We start from the raw sequence: 25,275 nt of genomic DNA, 5'->3' as shown, positions 1-25,275 counted from the left end.
GAGTGATTTTCAAATAATATTTGACAGATCACACGTAAGGAGATATTAGAAACGCTAATGAAATGCACAAGGAGTTATCTTGAGGGGACATTTTCAGGGGAAAAGAGAGATAAAGAGCTGGAGAGCCTTAGGTACAGAATTGTACTTAGAACCTTGAACTGTACAGCACAGGAATGGGCCCTTCACCCCAAGATGTTGTACCGAACATGACACCAAATTAACTAATCCCTTCTGCTCGCCCTTGGTCCTGAAGACATTTGGTTTTTAAGACAGTTGAAGTCATGGTTCTCAGTGGCTAAATGATTAATTGTTAATGAATGGACAAAGAGCAGAATGGGTAGAGTGCAGTGAATTGTGGGGCTGATGGGGGCACAGAAATAAAGAGGGACAGGGGTTGGTAAACATGGATGAGAATTTTATAATCAAAGAATTGCCAGGTGGGCTGTCAATGTGGGTCAGTAACATAGGAACTAGGGACCAACACAACCTGGTCCGAGTTAGTATACAGGGAGCAGCGGGTTGGCAGGGTTCAGATTTAGGAAGAAAAAGACAATGAGAAGACAACCAAGAGAGCACTGGAACAGTCAAGTTTAAAGATAATCTCCTCTGCCTCTGTAAATAAAACCCAAATGTGCTTTCTCATGTCTTCCTCCCAAACAGAGATACTATTATATGGTTATAATGAGTAAGCAGTTCTTAAGCTGCATCCTGGTAAACTACTTCTGCACCTCTCCAAAAGCTTCACATCATTCCTGTGATGTGGTGACCAGACTGTAAGCAATACAATCAGCTCTGACACACTGAGAACTAAAAGCAGTGTGGATTACAACAGGGTATCTCATCAGGCTTATGACAGGGCATTTTTGTGTTTCATCATTCCACCTGCATCATGTAGTTGAAGATGGTTAAAGTTGGTCACTGGAGATGTGCCAATACAAGATGTGGTGAAGCTTGAATGGCAATGAGCGGTAGTGCATCTTGTGGAATGTCCTTTCCTACTTACAGATGTGATTTACCATTGACACACACAAATAATACAAATGGACAAACTGAGTGTTGTCGGGACTTGGTTGTATTTTGACTGAGAATCCTGAACTTGAGGCAGTCGGTGCTAACAACATTACACAGCTACAAAATCAAAATACTCCAGATATCCTGAAGAAAACAGACAATGTTAGAAATACCCAGCAGGACAAGCTGAATCTATGGAGAGAGAGAGAGATATGTCTGTGGGTAACAATTTTGCTGGATGTTTTCATTTTGCCTGCAATCGTGGCCTTTGAACTCTGATAGATTGCCACTTTAATATTCCATCCCAATTACAATCTAATTTCTCTGACCTCAGTTGCCTACGTGGTTCCTTTGAGGCTTAGCATTAGTTTGAAGAACCGCATCTTATATTTCAGTTTGGTGTTTTACAATCCTTGAGAACAAACATTGAATCCAACAGTAACTGACCCCATTTTTGTTTGAACTGCAACTGTTGATAATGTTTCTGCTATTTCTATTTAAACCTCTGCTTTCAACTTGTTACATTGTCATTTTATTTAGCACCATCATCTGATTAATTATTTTGTTTTGCTTCTCTTCCATCCTATCACAGACTCTCTCTTCCTGTTCTCCTACAATCCCCATTCCCCAATCCATGCCTCTGGAATTGTGTAAATAAAACCTGTCACTCTTCAAACATTTTCAGTTCTAATGGCATCATTGATCTGAAATAGTAACTGTGTTTCTCTCTCCACAGATGCTACCTGACTTGCTCTGTTCACCAGCTCCTTCTATTAACTTCTATTAACAATATTAAATTCATAATTATTAAAAAAAACCCTGTAATAATTGCTTATTTTGATTCTAGTTGATTTAGGTGTTCCAAAATGTACAGTTACTTAGAATCACAGATATAGGAGTGGGCCATTCAGCCCATTCAGAGCAAGCCTGCTCTGCCATTCAACTAGATCATGTTTGCTTACTTAGTTCAAGGCCACTTTTTCTTTCCATACCCATATCCCTGGATGTCAAATGCGTCCGGAAAATCTATCGCTTTCTGTCTCAAACATGCTCAGTGATTGAGTTTCCACAGATGCTTGGGGTAGAGAACGCCATATTAGTCCCTGTATTGGGGAATAAGCCTGGCCAAGTGATCAAAGTTTCAATTGGGGAGCATTTGATCTCAATCCCCTCCATAAGTTTTAAGATAGTTATGGAAAAGTTAAGAGTGGTGAAAGTGCTAAGTTGGGGGAAGGCTAATTACAACAGTAATTACAGTAGCAGTCTAATTACAACAGCACGAACTGGGAAAAAAAATGTTTTGGAGCAGCTGTTTGAAGGTAAATCCACATCTGACATGTGGGAGACCTTTAAAAACCAGTTTAGCAGAGTTCAAGATCAATAACTTCCTGTGAGTATGAAAGGTAAAAAATCCTGAAGAAGGGCTTATGCCCGAAACGTCGATTCTCCTGCTCCTTGGATGTTGCCTGACCTGCTGCGCTTTTCCGGCAACACATTTTTCAGCTCTGATCTCCAGTATCTGCAGTCCTCACTTTCTCCTGAAAGATAAGTTAGGCAAGATTCGGAAATCTTGGACGAAGTGATATTTTAAGTATAGTTTAAAAGAAAAAGGAAGCATATGTGAGGTAAGGAAACAGAAATCAAACAATATCCTCTTCAGGAGTATAAAAGTAGCAGAAATGAAATAAATTTGGAGGGTAGATGGACCATGGCATGTCTTTGGTAAGTAGGATTAAATAGAATCCCAATACATTTTTGTACATATATTAGGAGCAAGAGGATAGCTAGGGAAAGGTTGACCCACTAATGGACAAAAGAGGGAATTTATGTGTGGAGCTGATGGAAGTAGTGACGTTCTCAATGAGTATTTCACATCTGTATTCACCAAGGAGAGGGACATGAATAATGGTAAGATTTGGTAAGCGTATGTTGACATATTGGGACATGTCAATATTAAAGAGGTGGAGTTGTTGGAAAGCTTGAAAATCATTAAGTCCCCAGGGCCTGATAGGATCGATCCTTGGATGATGAAGGAGGCAAAGGAGGAGATTACTGGAGCCCTGACAGACATCGATTTATATTCTTTAGCCACAGGCAAGGCCCTAGAAGGCTGGTAGAATTGCCAACATTGTTCCTTTCTTCGAGAACAGCATCAAGGATAATCCAGGTAATTATAGGATGGTAAGTCTGATCCCAGCACTAGGGAAATTATTAGAGAAGATTCTTAAGGATAGTATTTATTTGTATTGGAGAAGAATGGTCTTTTTAGGGATAGTCAACATGGCTGAATGCAGGGGAGGTCTTGCCTCACAAACTTGACTGAGTTTTTGGGGAAATGATTGTTGACATTAAGGCAGAGGAATGTTGTCTACTTGGACTTTGCTAAAGAATTGGACAAGGTTCCTCACATTAGGAAGGTCCAGAAGATCAAATCACATGAAATTTATGGTAAGTTTGTGAGTTAGATTCAAAATTGGCTTGACCATAGAAGACAGAAGGTAATTGTGGAGGTGTGCTTTTATGACTGGAGGTCTGGGACCTGTGGAGTTCTGGAAGGATCTGTGCTTGGACCTATATTTATATAAATGATTTGAATGAAAGTGTCAGTGGTCTGATTAGTAAGTTTGCAGAAGACATGAAAATTGGTGGAGTTGTGGATAGTGAGGAAGGATATCAAAGGATAGAGTAGGATATAGATCAGGTGGAAAGTTGGGCAAAGAAATGGAAAATGATGTGATGCACTTTGAGAGGTCATATGCAAGAGGAAAGTGTATAGTAAATGGCCAGACTTTTAAGAGCATTGATATACAATGGGATCTTGGGGTCCAACTCTCTAGCTCCCCAAAAGTGGGAACACAAGTGGATAAGTCAAGATCGCATACAGCATGCTTGACTGCATTTGTCGGAGCATTGAGCAGATAAATTGGCAGGTCCAGTTGCAACTGTATTAGACTTTGGTCAGGCCAAATTTGGAATACTGTGCGCAGTTGTGGTCGCTGCACTCTGGGACGATGTGGAAGCTTTGGAGAGGTTGTAGAAAAGATTTACCAGGATGTTGCTTAGATTGGAGTGTAATAGCTATAAGGAGAGTTTGGATGAATTTGGATTGATTTCGCTCGAACATTAGAGGCTGAGGAGTGATCTGATAGAAGTATATAAAATTATGAGAACATGGATAGGTTGGATAGTTGGAATTTCTTCCAAGGAAATGCCAAATACTAGGGGGCATAGATTAAAGGTGAGAGAGGGGATATTTTTAAACAAATGTGAGGATTCTTTTGCCACAGAGGGTGGAATGTGGTACCAGAGGAGGTGGTAGAAGCAGATATGATAACAACATTTAAGAGGCTTTTTAGATAGATGCATGAACAAGCAAAAAATAGAGGGATATAGACCAGGTGCAGATAGTTGGATTTAGTTTATAATGGCATCATGCTTGACACAGACATGGTGGATTAAACAGCCTGTTGTATACTGTACTGTTTTATGTACTATTTTCTATCAATCTCAAATGGTCTACCACTTATTCTGAGAATATGACTGCTTGTTCTAGGTTCAGGGGAAACCTTCTATCTGCATCCATGTTATTATATCCCGTATGCATTTTGTACGCACTAATGAGGTAACTTCTGATTCTTCAAACCTCTAGAGAATACAAGCTCAATTCGTTCAATTGCTCCTCATAAAATACTGCCACCACTCTATCAGTTAAGCTGGTGAACCTCTGCTGCACTCCTTCTAAGGTAAATATTTCTTTCCTTGGGTAAGGAGACCAATATTTCTGCCAGTATTTCTTCCTTTGCAGACAAACAGACCAAACTGGAGAATCTGGTTAGCAACCATTGCTGCTCTTTTCCAACTGCTTTTGTTCCTGCTTTGCCCCTTTCCCAAGATATCTTTCTTTCACTGCCCTGACCCTGTTCCTAATTAGTTTCCCAAACCATTAACTGCACTGTGCCCAGAAATCATTTCCCCTTACTAAAAAAAGAAGTGCTCCCTTATTCCACTTCACTTGAAAAAATATTTTTGACATGCCTTTTGTACGCTCATTGAACTTTCTATGTAGAAAACGTGAGTTGTGCATCACTTTCACTAGTCAAACCCCATTTGTTGATTCACGGAGTTTAATGGCAGCTGAGTTGAGTGTTAAGAGTGTGTTGCTGGAAAGGCACTGTAGGTCAGGCAGCATCCGAGGAGCAAGGGAATTGACGTTTCGAGCATAAGCCCTTCATCAGGAATTGAGTACATAATCTAGATAAATATCCCAGCTTAACCAGAGAAGATAATATATAATTTACTACATTTCTACTTGCTTGCAAATATTTTGCTGGGTTTACTGAATGCATCTTTACCATTGTTTCTTATTGATTCAGAATCCATGGCACTTTCTGATGAGGTGAAGCCATTCCCCATATCTTCTGGCCAAGCTGCTTGACCCAACCAATGCCATCAAAACACACCAACCAGTCTGCCATCTTGATGCTATTTATTAGATCTGCTTATGGGCTGATGCTTATAACTGACTGCGGTTCTCGGTAGTTTCACAGGTGCGCTGAATTATTACAGAACAGAAGCCCATCGTGCCCACACCAGTTCTATTTCCTAGTGCCAATAATCTCTTGCCTTTTTCCCATACCCCTGCATAACCTTCTAATATGCTCTTGAAATCTTTGATTGAATCTGTCTCCCCTCCATTTTCAGATGGTGCATTCCACTCCCTAACTACACCCTGCGAGAGAACATTTTTGTTCTCACATCACCTTTCTTTTGTTTGCAGATCACTTTTAATCCATACCCTTTCATTCTTTTTTTTCTTTTAACCAGTGGGAATAGTTTCTCTCTGTTCAGTTCTGGTCTATTGCACTCAATTCTGGCCTCTATGCTATAGGAAAGATTTGGTTAAACTTGAAATGGCTCAGAAAAGATTTACAAGAAGCATGTCAGGGTTGGAGGGTTTGGGCTATCGTGAGAGACTGAATAGGCAAGGGTTTTCCATGGAGTGTCAGAGGCTGAAGGGTGACATCAGAGAGGTTTACAAATTCATGAGGATCGTGGATGGGATGATAGCCAAGGTCTTGTCCTCAGGGTAGAGCAGTCTAAAACTAGAGACATAAGTTTAAGGTAAGAGAGAAAAGATTTAAAAGGAACCTAAGGGGCAACATTTTCATGCAGAGGATGGTGTGTGTGTGGAATGAATTGCCAAAAGAAGTAGTAGATGCTGGTACAATTATAACATTTAAAACACATTTGAAGTGAATGAATAGGAAGGGTTTAGCGGGATATGTGCCAATTGCTGGCAAATAGGACTAGATTAGTTTAGAATATCTAGTCAGCATGGAAAAGTTGTCTGTTTCCAGGCTGTACATCTCTAAGGGGGAGAAAGTGAGGACTGCAGATGCTGGAGATCAGAGTCGAGCATGTGGCGCTGGAAAAGCACAGCAGGTCAGCCAGCATCCGAGGAGCAGGAGAGTCGACGTTTCGGGCATAAGCTCTTCCTGATGAAGGGCTTTCTCCTGCTCCTCAGATGTTGCCTGACCTGCTGTGCCTTTCCAGCACCACACTCTCGAGTCTGTACATCGCGACAACTCTATGACTCCATTCTGTCCAGCCTTCTCATGATTTTGAAAACCTCCATCAAATCTCGTCTCAACCTTCTTCTCTCCAAGGAGAACAGTCCTAACCTCTTCAATCTATAGCTTGTGCAATGTCCTTTCAAACGTGAGAGACTGGATGAGGTATATCAATTCCACCTCTATTTATTTAGCAATTGTTTTCTCCAATCCAAAATGTACTGACATTTCTCTGTAAAATGCTTCCAAGGATTTCTATGATCTATAAATTAAAAGCGACCTTTCTCAAATTTCATGAGGCTATTTTCTTCTAATGTCACAATTGGATTTGTGAACTTTTCAGCAGCAAAAGGCTCATTAGCCATGTGAGATGTGAAAAGGATCAGTTATTACACTATGGTTGGTTGCTATGATTTAATTTCCTTGAATTAAATCACATTCTCAAGAAGCATGAATTTTCCCTTCACAGCACTGGACAGAAAATAGCCATTAGCAGACTGGCAGTGAAATTTGCACCCAGCCTGGTTTTCAGTTCCATTGACCAGGGCAGTATTCATAGATAGGACACTTCATTCACTCCCTCCAGTTTATGCCTGGTGGTAAAAGTATAGACTTTATTTTCAATGGTGCATGTTCTTATAATGGGTGCAAAAGTGCACATTTCTCCCCCTGTCCTACCCACATTATGACAGTGCTGTAAAGTGCTTTCAGATATCTGATAGAAATGAAAGGCTCTGCATTAATGCACATCTTTCGCTTTCAGCAGAGATACTACCCACTTGTGAGGAAATCTGAAATTGGTGTTAAAACGTAAGAGCATCACCTATAAACTTAATAAAGAATTCAGGAGTACCAACTTTACTCAGAAAGTGGTTATAGTGTAGAACTTGCTTTTGCATAGAGTCATTCAGAATAATAACATAGAGGCACTTAAGGGGAAGCTAGGTCAGTACACGTGAGAAAAAGAAGGATTACTCAATTTGAATTTCATGAAGTAATGTGGAAGGTTGCTTGTGTGAAGCATAAGCATCACCTCAAATCTGTTGTGTCAGATAGCTTGCACTGCGCTGTAAATTCTGTGTAATTGATATATTGTCCAGATTTTGTCAAACATGGCTAATTAATTAATCATGACAGTTCAACCTGTTCAGTATTCACAGCTCACAATGTTTTCCTTTGCTGAAAAACGTATTTTCTCAGAACTGAAATTGTCAAGGCTCCCCCCCCCCCCCCCCCCCACCCCTACCAAGTGGGACCTGGACTGTTGCTTCTAACCAAGGTTTTACCATGTGATCGCACCTCTGAATTTGCAAGGCTTTGGTTAGCGTGCAGTTTCAAAAGCTCCCCTATTTCTCATAATTGGACAGAGACCCCACAGGAGAATCCTGCACTTCATTAGCATCACACTGAGGCAGGTTTCTAACCTAGAAACAATTGCCAACCCTATTATCCTCATGAGAGCCCAGCCCAAGTCTCTGAATCCACAAATATCTGCTTCTGAGGCAAGAGTGGTCACTTTGACAATGCTAAAGTGGATCTGCGTATGGAAAAGAGGATCATTGTGGCAGGCATAGATTCCAGATTTTCGGAAAGTCTCAACACTACCTTTCTTAATGATATGGAAGTGCCAGTGTTGGATTGGCATGGACAAGTTAAAAATCACGCAATACCAGGTTATAGTCCAATAGCTACCTGATGAAGGAACAGCTCTCAGAAAACTTGGACTTCCAAATAAACCTGTTGGAATATAACCTGGTGTTGTGTGATTTTTAACTTTCTTAAAGAGACAGACCACCTCAGACAAACTAATTGTTAATCGAGTTTCCAACTTTCACTCTTTTAGTTGAATTGACCTATACCTCTCACACAGTCGGCTGGTCAATGATAAACTGTCACAGCTACCTGCAGCAATTTCAACCTTTGGTTTCCCTGGTATCAACCGGTCCATATCTGAATGGTTTCTGTATTACATTGAATTGCTGCACAGCCTCAGCAAGCAGAAAGGAGCCCATTTGCACCTCTCCATCATCTCTTGACTGCTGATAATAAGGAGCTCTGGAATAAAAAAAAGTCCGGGCAGCTTTAACTGTGCCAGGACACAGTAAATGTGATATTGTAACATGTAAAACACAGTTCAGTCATAACGACTATTTGTAACGATTATTCAGGCAGGTGCAATCCCCTAAAATATTAAAGAGAAGAATATTATAGGAGGATTGCTTTTAAACTTGAGAATAATATTAGGTTTTACTAATCATGCTTTGACAGATTATAATGGGAGAGTGGTAGAAGCAGGTTTAATTATGGCATTCATGGGGCACTCGGTGACTAATTCAATGGGAATATTCAGGTTTTGAGGGAAAATGCAGGAAAAAGGCACAGGCTCATAATACTATGTCGAGAGCCTATGCAAACACAATGGGTTGAACTGACTCCTTCTACCCTGTAGTAAATCTGTGATAGAATTCTTTAGCCCCACTAAAATCTCTTTTGGTTTATAGACCGTTGGTTCAATGATAACATGGCTGCCACAGACACTGCCATTTCATTTGTCACGCTCCATTCTCTCCGATTTACCCTATTCCTCCTATAACTTGACAGATGATCCCGGAGTATTATCATCGAGGCTTTTTGGACTGCACCTTCCAAACCGGTAACCCTTACCATCTAGAAGGACAAGGGCAGCAGAAACACGGGGATATCACCCCCTGCAAGCCATTCACCACCCTGACCTGGAAATATATCGCCGTTCCTTCACTGTCACTGGGTCAAAGTCCTGGAACTCCCTCACTGTGAGTGAACCTACGCCGTAGGGACTGCAATTGTTTGAGAAGGTGACTCACTACCACCTTCTCGAAGTAAATTGCAATGTACTACAAAGGGTGGCCCAGTTGGTCCTGAGAAAGAATAAAAATAACTCCCTTCTCAACCTATGTCCCACATGGAAAAGCTCACACTTGATGAAGTGAATGTTAACATTAACTTTTAAACTTGTAACAGCCTGAGTTACTGAAAACAAGTGTGGGAAGTTGGGAAGAGAACTATCTTTCAGTTCCATGTACCCACTGAATTCATTCTGACACCATTGATCTGAAAGAATGGGCAAAGATTTGTTTTCCTGTAGTAACAAACAATTCTGCTCCATGAGCAGTAAACAGGTAGATTGAATTAACTACCCACCTCTCTCCACTGCCTTTTTAATGAAAACTGTAAGTCTGCACAAGTCAAACAAGACTCCATAAAAATCAATTGGAAGTCAGTAATTGTTACACCATCAACTTCGAATTATGTAGCATGTTTTAGTTTCGAAAAAAATGCTTAAATCCTCATATAAGACTCAAAGATGTTTACAGCGCAGAAGGAGGCTATTTAGCCTGCCATGTCCATGCTAACCACATGAATTAGATCTCACAGCTCTTGATACAGAGCTGTGGAGGCTATGCCAATGCAAGTGAATATCGAAATATTGTTTAGATGTTACACGAGAACAAGAACAAAGAAAACTACAGCACAGTAACAGGCCCTTTAGCCCTCTAAGCCTGCACTGATCCAGATCCTCTACCTAACCCCTTTCACCTATTTTCCAAGGATCTGTATCCCTCTGCTCCCTGCCCATTCATGTATCTGGATACATCTTAAATGACACTATTGTGCCCGCCTCTACCACCTCCACTGGCAATGTGTTGAGGGACCCAACACCCTCCACGTAAAGAACCTTCCAAACATATTTCCCTTAAACTTTTCCCTTCTCACCTTGAACTCGTGACTGATAGAAATTGAGTCTCCACTCTGGGAGAAAGCTTCTTGCTATCCACCCTGTCTACACCTCTCATGATTTTGTAGGCCTCAATCAAGTCCCTCCTCAGCCTTCATCTTTCTAATGAAAATAATCCTAATCTACTCAACCTCTCTTCATAGCTAGTGCCCTCCATACCAGGCAACATCCTGGTGAACCTCTGCTGCACCCTCTCCAAAGCATCCACATCCTTCTGGTTATGTGGCGACCAGAACTGTAAGTAGTGTTCCAAATATAGCTGAGCCAAAATCTTTTACAACTGTAACTGACCTGCCAATTCTTGTACTCAATACTCCATCCGATGAAGGAAAGCATGCCGTATGCCTTCTTGACCACTCGATTGATCTGCGTTGCCACCTTCGGGGTACAATGGACCTGAACACCCAGATCTCTCTGTACATCAGTTTTACTCAGGACTTTTCCATTTCCCATATAGTTCACCCTTGAATTGGATTTTCCATAATGTATCAACTCACATTTGCCTGGATTGAACACCATCTACCATTTCTCTGCCCAACTCTCCAATCTATCTATATTCTGCTGTATTCTCTGACAGTCCCCTTCACTACCTGCTACTCCAAAAATCTTAGTGTCATCTGCAAACTTGCTAATCAGACCACCTATACCGCCCCCCAGATCATTTATGTATATCACAAATAACATTAATCTCAGTGGGTCCCTGTGGAACACCACTGGTCACAGTTTACTCTCTGTCTCCTGTTGCCCAGCCAATTCTCTATCCATCTAGCTAGTACACCCTGGATCCCATGCAACTTCATTTTTTCCATCAGCCTACCATGGGGAACCTTTTCAAACCCCTACTGAAGTCCATGGATATGACATCGACAGCCCTTTTCTCATCAATCAACTTTGTCACTTTCTCAAAGAATTCAATTAAGTTGGTAAGACATGACCTTCCCTACACAAAACCATCACTGATAAGCTCATTTTCTTCCAAATGTAAATAGATCCTATCCCTCAATATCGTTTCCAGCACCTTTCCAACCATTGATATCAGCCTCATCAGTCTATAATTACCTGGAGTACCTCTGTCACCCTTCTTAAACAATTAGCAATTCTCCAGTTCTCTGGGACTTCACCCTGTTCAAGGATGCTGCAAAGATATCTGTTAAGGCCCCAGCTATTTCCTCTCTTGCTTCCCTCAGGAACCTGGAAGGGATCCCATTCGAACCTGGGACTTGTCTACCTTAATGCCTTTTAGAATATCCAACACTTCCTCCTTCCTTATGCCTACTTGACTGTGAGTAATGAAACATTTATCCCTAATCTCAACATTCATCATATTCCTCTCCTCAGTGAATACTGACGCATAGTACTCATTAAGAATGTCACCTGTTTTCTCTAACTCCACACATAACTTTCCTCCTTTGTCCTTGAGTTGGCCAACCCTTTCTCTAGTTACCCTCTTGCTCCTTATATATGAATAAAAGACTTTGGGCTTCTCCTTAACCCGTTTGCTAAAGATATTTCATGAGCCCTTTTAGGCCTCTTAATTTCTCATTTCAAATTGGTCCTACTTTCCTGATATTTTTCCAAAGCTTCATCTGTCTTCAGTTGCCTAGACCTTATGTATGCTTCCTTTTCCCTTTTAGCTAGTCTCACAATTTCATCCATGGTTCCCTTGTCTTGTCATTTCTCTCCTTCATTTTCACAGGAACATGTTTGCCCTGCACGCTAATCAACATCTCTTTAAAACCCTCCCATATATCGAATGTGGATTTACCATCAAACATCTACTCCCAATCCACATTCCCCAGCTCCTGTGGAGTTTTGCTATGGTTGGGCCTTCCCCCAATTTAGCACTCTTACTTTAGGAGCACTATCATCTTTGTTCATGTGTATTCTAAAACTTACGAAATTGTGATCACTATTCCCAAAATAATCTCCTACTGAAACTTCAATCTCCTGGCCTGGCTCATTCCCCAACACCAGGTCCAGTATGGCCCCTTCCTGTGTTGGACTACCTACATACTGCTCCATTAAACCCTCCTGGATGCTCCTAATAAATTTTAGCTCCATTTAGATCTCTAAAATTAAATGAATCCCAGTCAATGTTGGGAAAGTTAAAATTTCCCATTAACACCACCCATCTGTCTATATATTTGTACCTCTATCTCATGCTTGCTGTTGGGAAGCCTGTAGTACAGCCTCAACATTGTTACCACACCCTTCCTATTTCTGAGCTTTGCCCATATTGCCTCACTGCTCACGTCCTCCATAGTACCCTCCTTCAGGCCAGCTGTGATACCCTCTCTGACCAGTAATGCAACTCCTCCACCTCTTTTACCTCCCTCTCTATCCCGCCTGAAGCATCAATATCCTGGGATATTTAATTGCCAATCATGCCCTTCCTTCAACCAAGTTTCAGTAATAGCAATAACATGACACTCCCAGCTACTAATCCAAGCCCTAAGTTCATCTGTCTTACCTACTACACTTCTCACATTAAAACAAATGCACCTCAGACCACCTGTCCCTTTTCTTTCATCATCTGCTCCCTGCTTACTCTTCCCCTTTCACGCTGACCTCATTATCTGGTTCCTTACAGTCTTTAGTTACTTTATTTGTGTGTTTAAGAGGTTCTGACTCAATCACTCTTTGAGGCAGTGAGCTCCAGATTCTCACCACTTTCTGCATGAAAAAGGAAATCTCCTCAACTCTCCTCTTTGTCTTCTATTTCTTAGCAAAAATCAAAACTTCTGGTTATTGACCTCTCTACTATTGGAAGCAATCCCTCCCTCTTTATCTCTGCCTCTCGTAATCTTGTCCATCACTTTCAGGTCCCATCTCAATCTGTTCTACTTCAAGTAAAACACCCCCAGCCTATCCAGCTATTCCTCATAGCTCAGACTCCTCAGCCCAGGCAAATATTGATGCACACTCTCAAATGTAATCATATCTTTCCAATAATGTGGTGACCAGAACTCCAGTTGTGGCCAAATCAGCATTGTATAGTTCCACCATAACCTCTTTGCTCTTGTATTCAGCACCTTAGCAAATGAAGGCAAGTATCCCATATGTTTTCTTAACCACCTTATCGACCTGCCCTCCTACCTTCAGAGATCTGGGGATATACAAATCAAGGTCTCTCTGATGTCTTGCTTTGTTAGCCCAGTCCAGGCATGAGGATAAGGCAAAATCAAAACTGTAACCTCAACAGTGCCACAGTGTTTTCTGATACAAGGCTGTGGTTGCAAGCACAATTGGAGTTTACAAGGCTGCGATCTTGATATTTGTGTTGTTTAAGGGTATCAAGGGTGTTGTATCTGCTGTTGACTCAACCATTACTTGCTAATAGTTAGGATAGAATGCATTTACTGATCCTTTTTTTTGTCCGAAGTTCAAAGGCTTGTTTGGTTAAAGAGGGTCGAGGATGAGCCAACACTAAATCTTAACAAGGAGGCACTTTTCTGAACAGTTAAATATACTGTAATTCATGATAGCAACAGGCAAAAACTATTTGGCTAGTTAGGCTTATTTATGAAGATTCTCAGGTGACAGAAAAGACACGCCTGATTCCATTGGATCTTGAACTAAACTTCAAATCTCCATGCAAGGTTATATGGTACTCCCAGACTAGTTGAAAGATAGATGGGGCAGTCTCCACCATGGATCTGTTCAGGACCATCAACCCAAAACAATAGCATGTGCGGGAAAATGTAAGAAAGTGAAGTTCAAGGCATACTAGTTGTCATCTCACTGAATAATGATGTAGAGATGCTGGTGTTGGACTGGGTTGGACAGGGTCAAAAATCACATGACACTGTGTTATAGTCCAAGGGGTTTATTTGAAAACACAACTCAGGGCATGGTTAGGAACATGGGACTGGAATAGCATAGCAATTAGAGAGGTGTGGCTCATGGATGGACAGGACTGGCAGCTTAATGTTCCAGAATACAAATGCTACTGGAAGGATAGAAAAGGGGGCAAGAAAGGAGAGGGTGGAATTTTTGATAAGGGATAACATTACAGCTGCACTTGGGCAGGGTGTTCCTGGGAATACATCCGGGAAGTTATTTGGGTGGAACAGAGAAATAAGAAAGGAATGATCGCCTTACTGATATTGTAGCTGAAAATGTGTTGCTGGAAAAGCGCAGCAGGTCAGGCAGCATCCAAGGAGCAGGAGAATCGACATTTCGGGCATGAGCCCTTCTTCAGGAATGGGCTGAAGAATATCCTTACTGATATTGTACTATAGACCCTCAAGTAGTCAGTGGGAAATTAGGAAACAAATTTGTAAGGAGAATAACGTGGTTATGGTAGGGGATTTTAACTTTCCAAACATAGACTGGGACTACCATAATGTTAAGAGTTTAGATGGAGAGAAATTTTTGTTAAGTGTGTGCAAGAAAATTATCTGATTCAGTATGTGGATGTACCTACTTAAGAAGGTGCAAAACTTCACCTACTCTTGGAAGTAAGGCAGGGCAGGTGACTGAGGTGTCAGTGGGGGAGCACTTTAGGGCCAGTGACTTTAGGAAGGTAGCCTATGTGAGGAACTGCAGGAAATGGGTCAGATACTAAATGAGCATTTTGCATCAGCATTTACTGTGGGGAAGGACATAGAAGATATACAATGTGGGGAAATAGATGGAGACATCTTGAAACATATACATGTTACAGAGGAGGAGGTGTTGGATGTCTTAAAATGCATAAAGGGGATCTGATCAGGTGTATCCTAGAACTCTGTGGGAAGCTAGAGACGTGATTGCTGGGCCTCTTGCTGAGATATTTGCATTATTGATAGTCACAGGTGAGGTGCTGAAAGACTGAAGGTTGGCTAACATGGTGTCACTGTTTAAGAAAAGTGATGAGGACAGGCCAGGGAACTATAGACCAATGAGCCTACCATCAGTGGTGGGCAAGTTGTTGGAGGGAATCCTGAGGGACAGGATGTACATATATTTGGAAAGGCAAGCACTGAATAGGTATGGTCAACATGGCTTTGTGCGTGGGAAATCATGTCTCACAAATTTGATTGAGTTTTCTGAAGAAGTGACAAAGAGGATTGATGAGGGCAGAACGGTAGATGTGATCTATATGGACTTCAGTAAGGCGTTCGACAAGGTTCCCCATGGGAGACTGGCTAGCAAGGTTAGATTTCATGGAACATAGGGAGAACTAGCCATTTGGATACAGAACTGGCTCAAAGGTAGAAGACAGAGGATGGTAGTAGAGGCTGCTTTTCAGACTGGAGGCCTGTGACCAGTGGTGTGCCACAAGGATCAGTGCAAAGTCCACTGCTTTTTGTCATTTACGTAAATGATTTGAATGTGAACATAGGAGGTATAGTTAGTACGTTTGCAGATGACACCAAAATTGTGGTCGTCAGTGGAGAAGGTTACCTCAGAGTACAACAGGATCTTGATCAGATGGGCCAATGGGCTCAGGAATGGTAGATAGAGTTTAATTTAGATAAATTTGTGGTGCTGCATTTTGGAAGGGCAAATCAGGGCAGGACTTAGACATTTAATTGTAAGGTCCTGGAAAATGTTGTTGAACAAAGAGTCGTGGGCGGCATGGTGGCACAGTGGTTAGCACTGCTGCCTCACAGCGCCTGAGACCCGGGTTCAATTCCCGCCTCAGGCGACTGACTGTGTGGAGTTTGCACGTTCTCCCCGTGTCTGCGTGGGTTTCCTCCGGGTGCTCCGGTTTCCTCCCACAGTCCAAAGATGTGCAGGTCAGGTGAATTGGCCATGCTAAATTGCCCGTAGTGTTAGGTAAGGGGTAAATGTAGGGGTATGGGTGGGTTGCGCTTCGGCGGGTCGGTGTGGACTTGTTGGGCCGAAGGGCCTGTTTCCACACTGTAATCTAATCTAATCTAATCTAAAACCTTGGAGTGGCAGGTTCATAGCTCCTTGAAAGTGGAGTCGTTGGTACATAGAATAATGAAGAAGGCGTTTGGTACGCTTTCCTTTATTGGTCAGAGTATTGAATACTGGAGTTGGTAGGTCATGTTGTGCCTGTTCAGGACATTGGTTAGGCCAATTTTGGAATATTGTGTGCAAATCTGGTTTCCCTGCTATAGGGAGGATGTTGTGAAACTTGAAAGGATTCAGAAAAGATTTACAAGGATGTTGTCAGGGTTGGAGAGTTTGAGCGATAGGGAGAGGCTGAATAGGCCGGGGCTGTTTTCCCTCAAGAATCAGAGGCTAGGGGGTGACATTATAAAGATTTATAAAGTCATGAGGGACATAGATAGGGTAAATAGACAAGATCTTTTCCCTGAGTTGGGAGAGTCTAGAACTAGAGGGCATAGGTTTAGGGTGAGATGGGAAAGATATAAGAGGGACCTATGGGGCAATTCTTTCATGCAGAGGGTGGTGCGTGTATGGAATGAGCTGCCAGAGGAAGTGGTGGAGGCTGGTACAATTATAATATTTAAAAGGCATCTGGATGGGTATATGAATAGGAAGGGTGTAGTGGGATATGGGCCATATGCTGGCAAATAGAACTAGATTTGGTTGGGATATGTGCTCAGTATGGAGGTGTTAGTGAGAGCGAAAGACTTTGGGCAAAGAATTTGTAAGAAAAAGATCAAAGGATGATACAATCCATGCAAACGCATTGAAAACACATCAGATGGCTCTCTCACTAACACCTGATGAAGGAACAGCGCTGTAAAAGCTAGTGTTTTCAAGTAAATCCGTTGGACGATAACATGGGTGTTGTGTGGTTTATGATCTCACTGAATGGTGGAGAAGAGTTGGGAAACTACGCATTCTTCTCCTGTTTCTAATGTTACTAATGTCAGAAAAAATGACTGTGTAGTTGAATCTCTTGTTATCCAATGGAAGATCATGTTGAATAATTAAGCCTTCCCATTTTTGCATACATTGGCTGCTAGTATTCCTAGTTGAGGGTGAGGCTTGGCCAAGGTGCCAGATTAAACTCATTCCATACAATTAACATAAAAATAAATTACTTTGCAACAACAATAGCAATCCACATTTATACATCACCTCTGGCAAAGTAAAACATTTCAAAACACCTAACAGGATTGTAATCACACAAAATTTAACATTGAGTCACAGGGTTTAATACTGAAAGAGGATATTCAACAATTAGCACATAACATTTAAAGGTACAAGTGCAGAGGATGGAATGATAAAAACGGGAAGGATATTATTAAATTAGAGAGGGTTTTGAAAAGACTTTACAGGATGTCGCCCGGACTGAAGAGTTTGCATTATAAGGAGAGGCTGGATCGGAGAGGACTGTTCCACTGGAGCATAGGAGATTGACGGTGACCTTATGGAGGATTATAACATCATGAGGGGCATAGATATGGTGAATTGAGTCTTAGTCATAGAGATGTACAGCACAGAAACAGACCTTTCGGTCTAACTCATCCACGCGGACCAGATATCCTAAATTAATGTAGTCCCATTTGCCAGCACTTGGCCCATATCCCTCTAAACCCTTCCTATTTATATATCCATCCAGATGCCTTTTAAACATTGTAATTGTACCACCCTCCACCACCTCCTCTGGCAGCAAAGGTCTTTTCCCTGGCATCCAAAACTGGAGGACACAGGTTTAAGGTGAAAGGAGAAAGATTTAAAAACGACCTGAGAGGCAATGTTTTCATACAGTGGGTAGTTCAAAGTGGTAGATGCAGGTACAATTGCAACATTTAAAACACATTTGGACGGGTACATGAATAGGAAAGGTTTAGAGAGAAATGGGCCAAACGTGGACAAGTGGAACTAGTTTAGTTTGAGAAAATTGCCAGCATGGATGGGTCGGACTGAAGGGTTTGTTTCTGTGCTGTATGACCCAATGACTCTATGATTTCAAACTAGAATTTGAAGAATTCAATGACCAGAAAGGTTTGTAAGGCTGAAGAAAAATTCCAGGCATTGACTTGGAGATCACGCGTCACACTACTAATTGCAACAATTGAGGCAACCAGCCTGAGTGGCTGACCTGGTTTTTTATGTGAGTTTGTAATTGTTTTTAAAAGACTGACAAAGGAAAATCTGGAAATGTAAAGCATGCTAAGGTTGATAACAATCAGCAGTACTCAGGATTAAACATGAACAAATACAAGGAGTGGGAGGGGTTAAAGACCAGTAAGAACTAGAAGTGGAATGATGCTTTAAAGCAACAAGTGATGGGATTATGTCTGTGAATAGAATAGGCGTATCCAGTAAACCATCATCTATCTATGCATTATTGTTACTTGAATAAAGGTTGTTGTTTAAATTACCTTCTATTTGCAGTTACTGCGTTTTAAGTGGATAGCAGATCTTGCAGTGTGGCTTCATTGCTTTATTAGAGTAGCCATGAAATAGCCACACGATTAGCTCAACCCGTGTTACATGTGTTACCATCATGCACCCTGGTGAACACAGTGGGATCAGAAACAATATTAAACAGATGGCTGACAATTGACAAAAAAAATGGGTATTGATTGCCTCATGGTTGAAGATATGTAATCTCCAGCATCTGCAGTCCTCACTTTCACCGAGATATTCATTGAAAGGCCTATTCAACAATCATCCTCTCTCAGCAAGTAGTCTTGATTGATGGGAATATCAGTTAGATAACAGTGATGTTGTATTTTAATCAAGTCTATGTTCAATGCTCCCATTGAGTGGCGGGCCCACTATGACACTGTTGTCTGATATTCCCAGTATCAAACATGTGATAAAATGAAGGAAAGTATTCCGTGCTCCAATTCCCAGAGTGGGTTTGGATTTGGGGACCATGTGATGGGACAGGGAAGTATGAGGTGGAAATGTGCGTTGTAAAAGAAAGTTGTCCTGAAAGAGTTAACTTGAACACTTTGGAACAGCCCCACCCAGCAAACTATAAGTGACTGTCCTTGTGAGGAATTAGTCAGATTTTCAGTGAATCAGTTCAACCGTTTACAGGCATATTGGACAGATCTAGTTATTATCTCATTGGAAATTATTATGTCTCTTATCAAATGGTAATGCAGTTAACTAATCTTAAGCTCATGTAACCTGTCATGTAATAAATTACTTCCTGTCACTCAAGTACATGTCTCTTCTGCTGCAGACTTGCTGATGATTATTCTTTACTACCTTATATTAGTAATCCCCTCAGACAAATATTACAAGGAGGTTAGGTAGCCACAGCTGAGGGGTGACCATATAGAGGTTCATAAAATCATGAGGGGCATGGATAGGGTGAATAACCAAGAAAATAGTCCCTGTCCTCAGGCAGGGGAGTCCAAAACTAGAAGGCATAGGTTTATGATGAGAGGAGAAAGATTTAAAATGGACCTGAGGGGCAACATTTTCATGCGGAGGGTGTTGTGTGTATGGAATGAGCTGCCAGAGGTAGTGGTGGAGGCTGGTACAGTTACATGTATGGGTACATGAATAGGAAGGGTTTAGAGGGATATAGGATGAAATACTAGCAAATGGGAGTAGCTTAATTTAGGATATCTGGTCGGCATGGACGAGTTGAACCCAAGGGTCTGTTGTACAACCCCATCACTCTGTGACTCCAAATCTACCCAAAGGAGATCCTGGCAGAACCATGTGCCAGTGTAGGCATCTCTTAAATCAAACTGACAAGTGAAGTGAGCTGCTTCCCGATTGAACAGATCACCAGCAGCGTGAAAATCCACAGCAATCTGAAAAAAAAGGGGAGATGAAAAGTTCTACTCAACAATTAAGAAGTTTTATGAAGAATTCAGTAGCTTTTCAAAAGGAGCACATCTCCAGTGGCAATAGCAGCTGAAAGCAGCAGTGACCAGATCAGAACTGGAGAAGCTTTGGCAGTGGTTAGTCTTTCTCTAGAAGCTTAAGTCAGCCAGAATCAGGAAAAGAAGTGTTGAAAAGTCTGTGAGGGCTGGGAACAGTCACACTGAAGCTACAAAAGAGGAAGATCCAAAAAATCATGATCTAGGAAAGAAATAGATGGCACCATTAAACCTTTTAGAGAAAGGATGAAACCCTCTCTTAGGGAAAACTTCTGGGGTAGGAATCTGAAAGAAGGTTCAAATCAATATATTGATTAAATTAGCATATTTCTCATCATCAAAAATTGCTATTAGTTGCATGAAAGTTCTTTGAAAATGAGTCCATTGTTTAAGAAATTCTTTAAACTGCAACTACATTTTGACTTAAAAGAATATAAAAGTCAAAGATAAAAGAAGATATTGTTAAAAATAATTAGGTGAATTTCCATTTTGCAACAAAAATATTTATAGGCATCAAAATGTTGCCACAACAATTTGACAGCTAAAAAGGGCAGAATGAGCTGGAGAAGAAACAGAAATGACAACATTACTCTTTTAAAAACTTTTAGAGTTTAAACTGAGTAACTTAATTTCAATCAAGAAATAAAGGCAGTAATTACATCTCCAAGCTGGTTCAAGGTTGCATATTCTTCAGAGAATTAAATTAAGTTAGGGCGGCACGGTGGCACAGTGGTTAGCACTGCTGCCTCACAGCGCCAGAGACCCAGCTTCAATTCCCGCCTCCGGCAACTGTATGTGTGGAGTTTGCACATTCTCCCTGTGTCTGCATGGGTTTCCTCTGGGTGCTCTGGTTTCCTCCCACAGTCCAAATATGTGCGGGTTAGGTGAATTGGCCATGCTGAATTACCCATTGTGTTAGGGGAATAGGTCTGGGTGGGTTGCGCTTCGGCGGGTTGGTGTGGACTTGTTGGGCCGAAGGGCCTGTTTCCACACTGTAAGTAATCTAATCTAAAAAAAAAGAAATAAAGGCAGTTATTACATCAAGGTTGCATATTCTTCAGAGAATTAAATTAAGTTAACACAGAGAAAGAAAATAATTCACAAGGTACAGAATTGTTTCAGGTCTATGCATTAAATCATAAGCAGAACATGTTAACCCATTGCTTTAGTCTGTGGGATCATTTGAAGACCATGTTTGAGACAGGTAAAGTTTAAAGACAATGTTGATATCCTTGATGACGTCTTAAAGATATTTGACAGCTTTCTTTTGAAGAACCAATCATATTTAATAAAAAATACAGTTTCTGGGAAAATCTATTCACAATTCCATCAATAACCTTTATATGTCAACTGAATTTTGTTCATTCACAGTCAGAACTAATTGGAGACAGATCTGTCATCAGAATTTCTGATTCATATCTTCCAATCTTTTACAGTTGGAGGAAGATCTCGCACTGGAAGAGTGTCCAAATTGTGTTAGAAACTGAGATTCGCAAGACCACAACAAAACGTGGGGGAACAGCAGGACACATTTACTCCTGGAGGTCTCCAGGACCCTTCAATTTCATAAAATTCAAACACTCCAAACAATCACATGGTAAACCAACCCAAACATAAACATCATCCCTAATGTTTTGATACTAAGAGTCACTGAACATGATGTGAAACAAAAACAAAAGCAAAGTCCAGTTCTACCACAAAAATGTTACTTTTGCAAGAAAATGGGAAATTTCCAAAAAGCTTGCAGTAAAAGAAGCAATTGTGAGACATCAGAAGCAGTGATAGCAGCATCTGCAAGGAAGTCATTATTTCCCAGCAAATGCTGTTGGAACAAAATATAACTCCAAAGATAAACTTTCTTTGCAACATTTTTCTTTAGACGATGACATACTTTCTTTCCAAGGAGTTCCACAGCCCTTTCAAGAGGAAATAGGTGACATAGTTGAACCAGAGATGAAAGCCTTAATGGCAATATCAATGGGCATTCAACTTGACTCAGTCTTGATACAGGAGCAAGCTTCACTAAATCACTTGACAAAGTTCCTTGGTTGAAGAACATACAGCTATAACTTACTAATGGCATGTTACTGCGGTCAGGTAGAAAAACAATTACTTTTTCCCTTTAATAGTGAAAGATCATCAGTTCACAGAATACACTGCACAAGAAGAAGTCCAAAACTAGAGGGCGATTGCTAAGCGATGTGTAATGGATTCAAGTGAGGAGAAAAAAACGGTTTTGAGAGGAAATGATTTATTAGAGAGATAGTCTGAAAGGGTTCACTTGGAAGCTTTGGAAAGCTCCATCCACTCACATCTGAGTGACTACTTTTGAGAGAAGCTAGTCAGTTGTTCAGTTAGTTATTGAGTTACACTGTTTACGGGCAAATGGTACAGATCTAGTTATTATCTCATAGGACATAACATTGTCTCTTACCTAGTTTTAAAGAAATTAACCAGTTTTAAGCTAGTGTAACCTGTAATCTTATTATTATGTAATAAGATACATTGAGTCATAGTCAATGAGTCATAGAGCTGTACAGCACAGAAACAGACCCTTTGGTCCAACTTGTCCATGACAACCGAACTCTTTCTATCCATAAACTCATCCAGATGCCTTTTCAATGACATAATTGTACCAGCTTACACCATTTCCTTTGGCACCTCATTCCGTACATATACCACCCCCCTGCATGAAAAAGTTGCCCCGACGGTCTTTTCTAAATTTTTCCCATCTCATCTTAAACCTATAGTTTTGGACTCTCCTACCATGGGAAACAGGCCTGGGCCATTCACACTATTCATGCCCCTCATGGTTTGATAAACCTCTATAAGGTTTTGATTCTCCAGGGAAAATATCCTCAGCCTATTCAGCCTCTTCCTATAGCTTAAACCCTTCAACCCCATCTTGCTGCTCAAGTACTTGACTCTTTTACTCAAGCACTTGACTCTTCTGCTGAAGACGTATTGTAGTTAATCTTTCACCATTTAATGGTAGTAAACCCTGTAGATTGCTATTAGATGTAAAACTACCCGAGGAAGATCCTGGCAGAACCCAGATACCATCTGGGGGAACTTCTAACAACATTTAATATGTTCCCCAATCCTCTGATCAAGATCTGGTTTGTAAGGGTGGTAATAAGCTCCCCAGCCTGGAGGTCAATAAATACATATAAGTAACTACTTAAGACCTTGTCACACAATTACCACAATTCTCCCAGTGGCCAGTGGGGGAAGCTTTTGTGCAGGACAATCACTCAGAGAACTCTGAGGGATCCAGCATTGGGAAGTAGTAGGTAGGCCATGGGAAGGTAATTCCTGCCCTTGCTTGTGACTTCCATCTGGCCTTCCCACCAGTGTCGCACTCCCAAAGACTTGCTTCCTTCCCCACTTACTAGGGCTCCATTGATAATCCTTGTGCTAGCCCTCGCCGTAATGCCAGCAATGGCCAGCAGTCTTGATAATGCAGCTCGTGCTGCCTCTGACTGTCAGGGAGCTGTTAGGCATAGCTTTTCTCGCCAGAGCCTGGCTAAACTCAATGGGAGACTCAGTATTGCCTAAGCCAGGCCATGATTCTGACAAAATTATGGTGGATCCCCAAAAAAAAAGCTCATTGCAATGTTCCCATTGGTTTTACAGTTGAAAATTATCCTTTTTTATTCATACATGCGTTATTGGCACCACTGGTTAGGCAGCATTTATGCTTCCCTAATTGCCCAGGGGACAGTTGAAGATCAGTTATATTGCTGTAGGTGTGGAATAACATGTAAACTAGACCAGGTAAGGATGGCAGATTTTCTTTGCTGAAGGATATTAGTAACCCGGACTTTTACAGCAAACAACATCAAGTACTAAACTTCCTTAACAACTTTTACAATACATAATAAGGCTAATTTCTCCAAAAATTACCGTTAGACTAGCTTTTACTTGCTAGATTTTCACTGAATTCAGATTTAACCATTTACCCTGCTGGGTTTTGAGCTCATGTCCTTTACACATGAACCTGAGATTCTGGAGTACTAACCTGATGACATTGCCACTCTACCTCCACATTCCACGATTTTTATTGATCGTTATTAAAAATTGCTTTTTTTCTATTGTTTGCAGAGAATTACCAGCTTAAGAAGCAAATAGAACAAACCAGTAAGTGAGCTCTCTTAGCTAGTACTGCTCTGAACACAATGGTAGGTTCTTCTTTTGTTTTGTATTCTTTCTAGGGATCAGTGAGAAGTAACGATAGGTTGAGTAACAGTCTGATGTGAAGAGTGTAGTAGTTAGTAGGCTGGTTAATCCTATAACATAAAGGGGAGAATCAAATAGTTTTGTGAATGTAAACTCAGAATTGTCACTGCAGCCTGCACTAAATGGGACTGTTAGGAATGAAGTTTGGGCCCAGTACCTTCCTTTTCAGGGAGTGTTACCATTAGGTCAAAGTTTTCCTCTGGTTACCTGGCATTGGTAGACTACCTTACCCAATGAGCTGGGACTCTTCCTGACTATGTTAAACAATAATATGAATGCCTCACCGAAGGCTCACTGAAGATGTTACCTAGTATGGTGACGAAATGTTTGAAAACGAATCTTCAGCTCTGCGAGCAAACTTACATCCAAACCTTCTACATGAGCCACAAATCTTCTCAATACTGCTGAGTGCTGGTTACATTAAGATACTTAACCCCAAGTAGCAAAATTGTTCTGACCAGCTTGCTTGAATGATTTAATTCTTTGCTAAAATTTTAGTCCAACTAAGTGGAAGGTTAAGAGTAATGCCAGTTCCAACATAAGCAAAAGCTCATGTGACATGTATTCCTCTCTGACAGATATCAAAGTCAGTATACACATCAATAAATCATCTGGATACTTTTAATTTGTCTTCATATACAGGGGAACCTCGATTATCCGAACGAGATGGGCGGGCACTATTACGTTTGGATAATCGATCATTTGGTTAATTGATTAAATGCCTTTCCTCTGGGGCTCGGAGATTTTAAAGTCTGCTCCCTGTTCAGGAGACTGCAGAAGTGCACAGCACGCAAGACCCCGTCACCAACACTGCCCCCTCCCCCCACCTCCCAAACCCCTAAGCCCCGTCCAACATTGTCCCCGCCTCCCCAGAACAAAGCGCATGAGCCCCCGCCTCCAACACCACCCCCGCCCACCCCCAGACACTGTCCAACACCACTCCCCCACCCTCCAAAAC

Source organism: Chiloscyllium plagiosum, unplaced genomic scaffold, assembly GCF_037043375.1.
Source record: "Chiloscyllium plagiosum isolate Xiang-an unplaced genomic scaffold, Cpla_swu_hap1 HiC_scaffold_15, whole genome shotgun sequence".
NCBI classification, from domain to species: domain Eukaryota; kingdom Metazoa; phylum Chordata; class Chondrichthyes; order Orectolobiformes; family Hemiscylliidae; genus Chiloscyllium; species Chiloscyllium plagiosum.
This window is presented reverse-complemented; position numbering follows the sequence as displayed.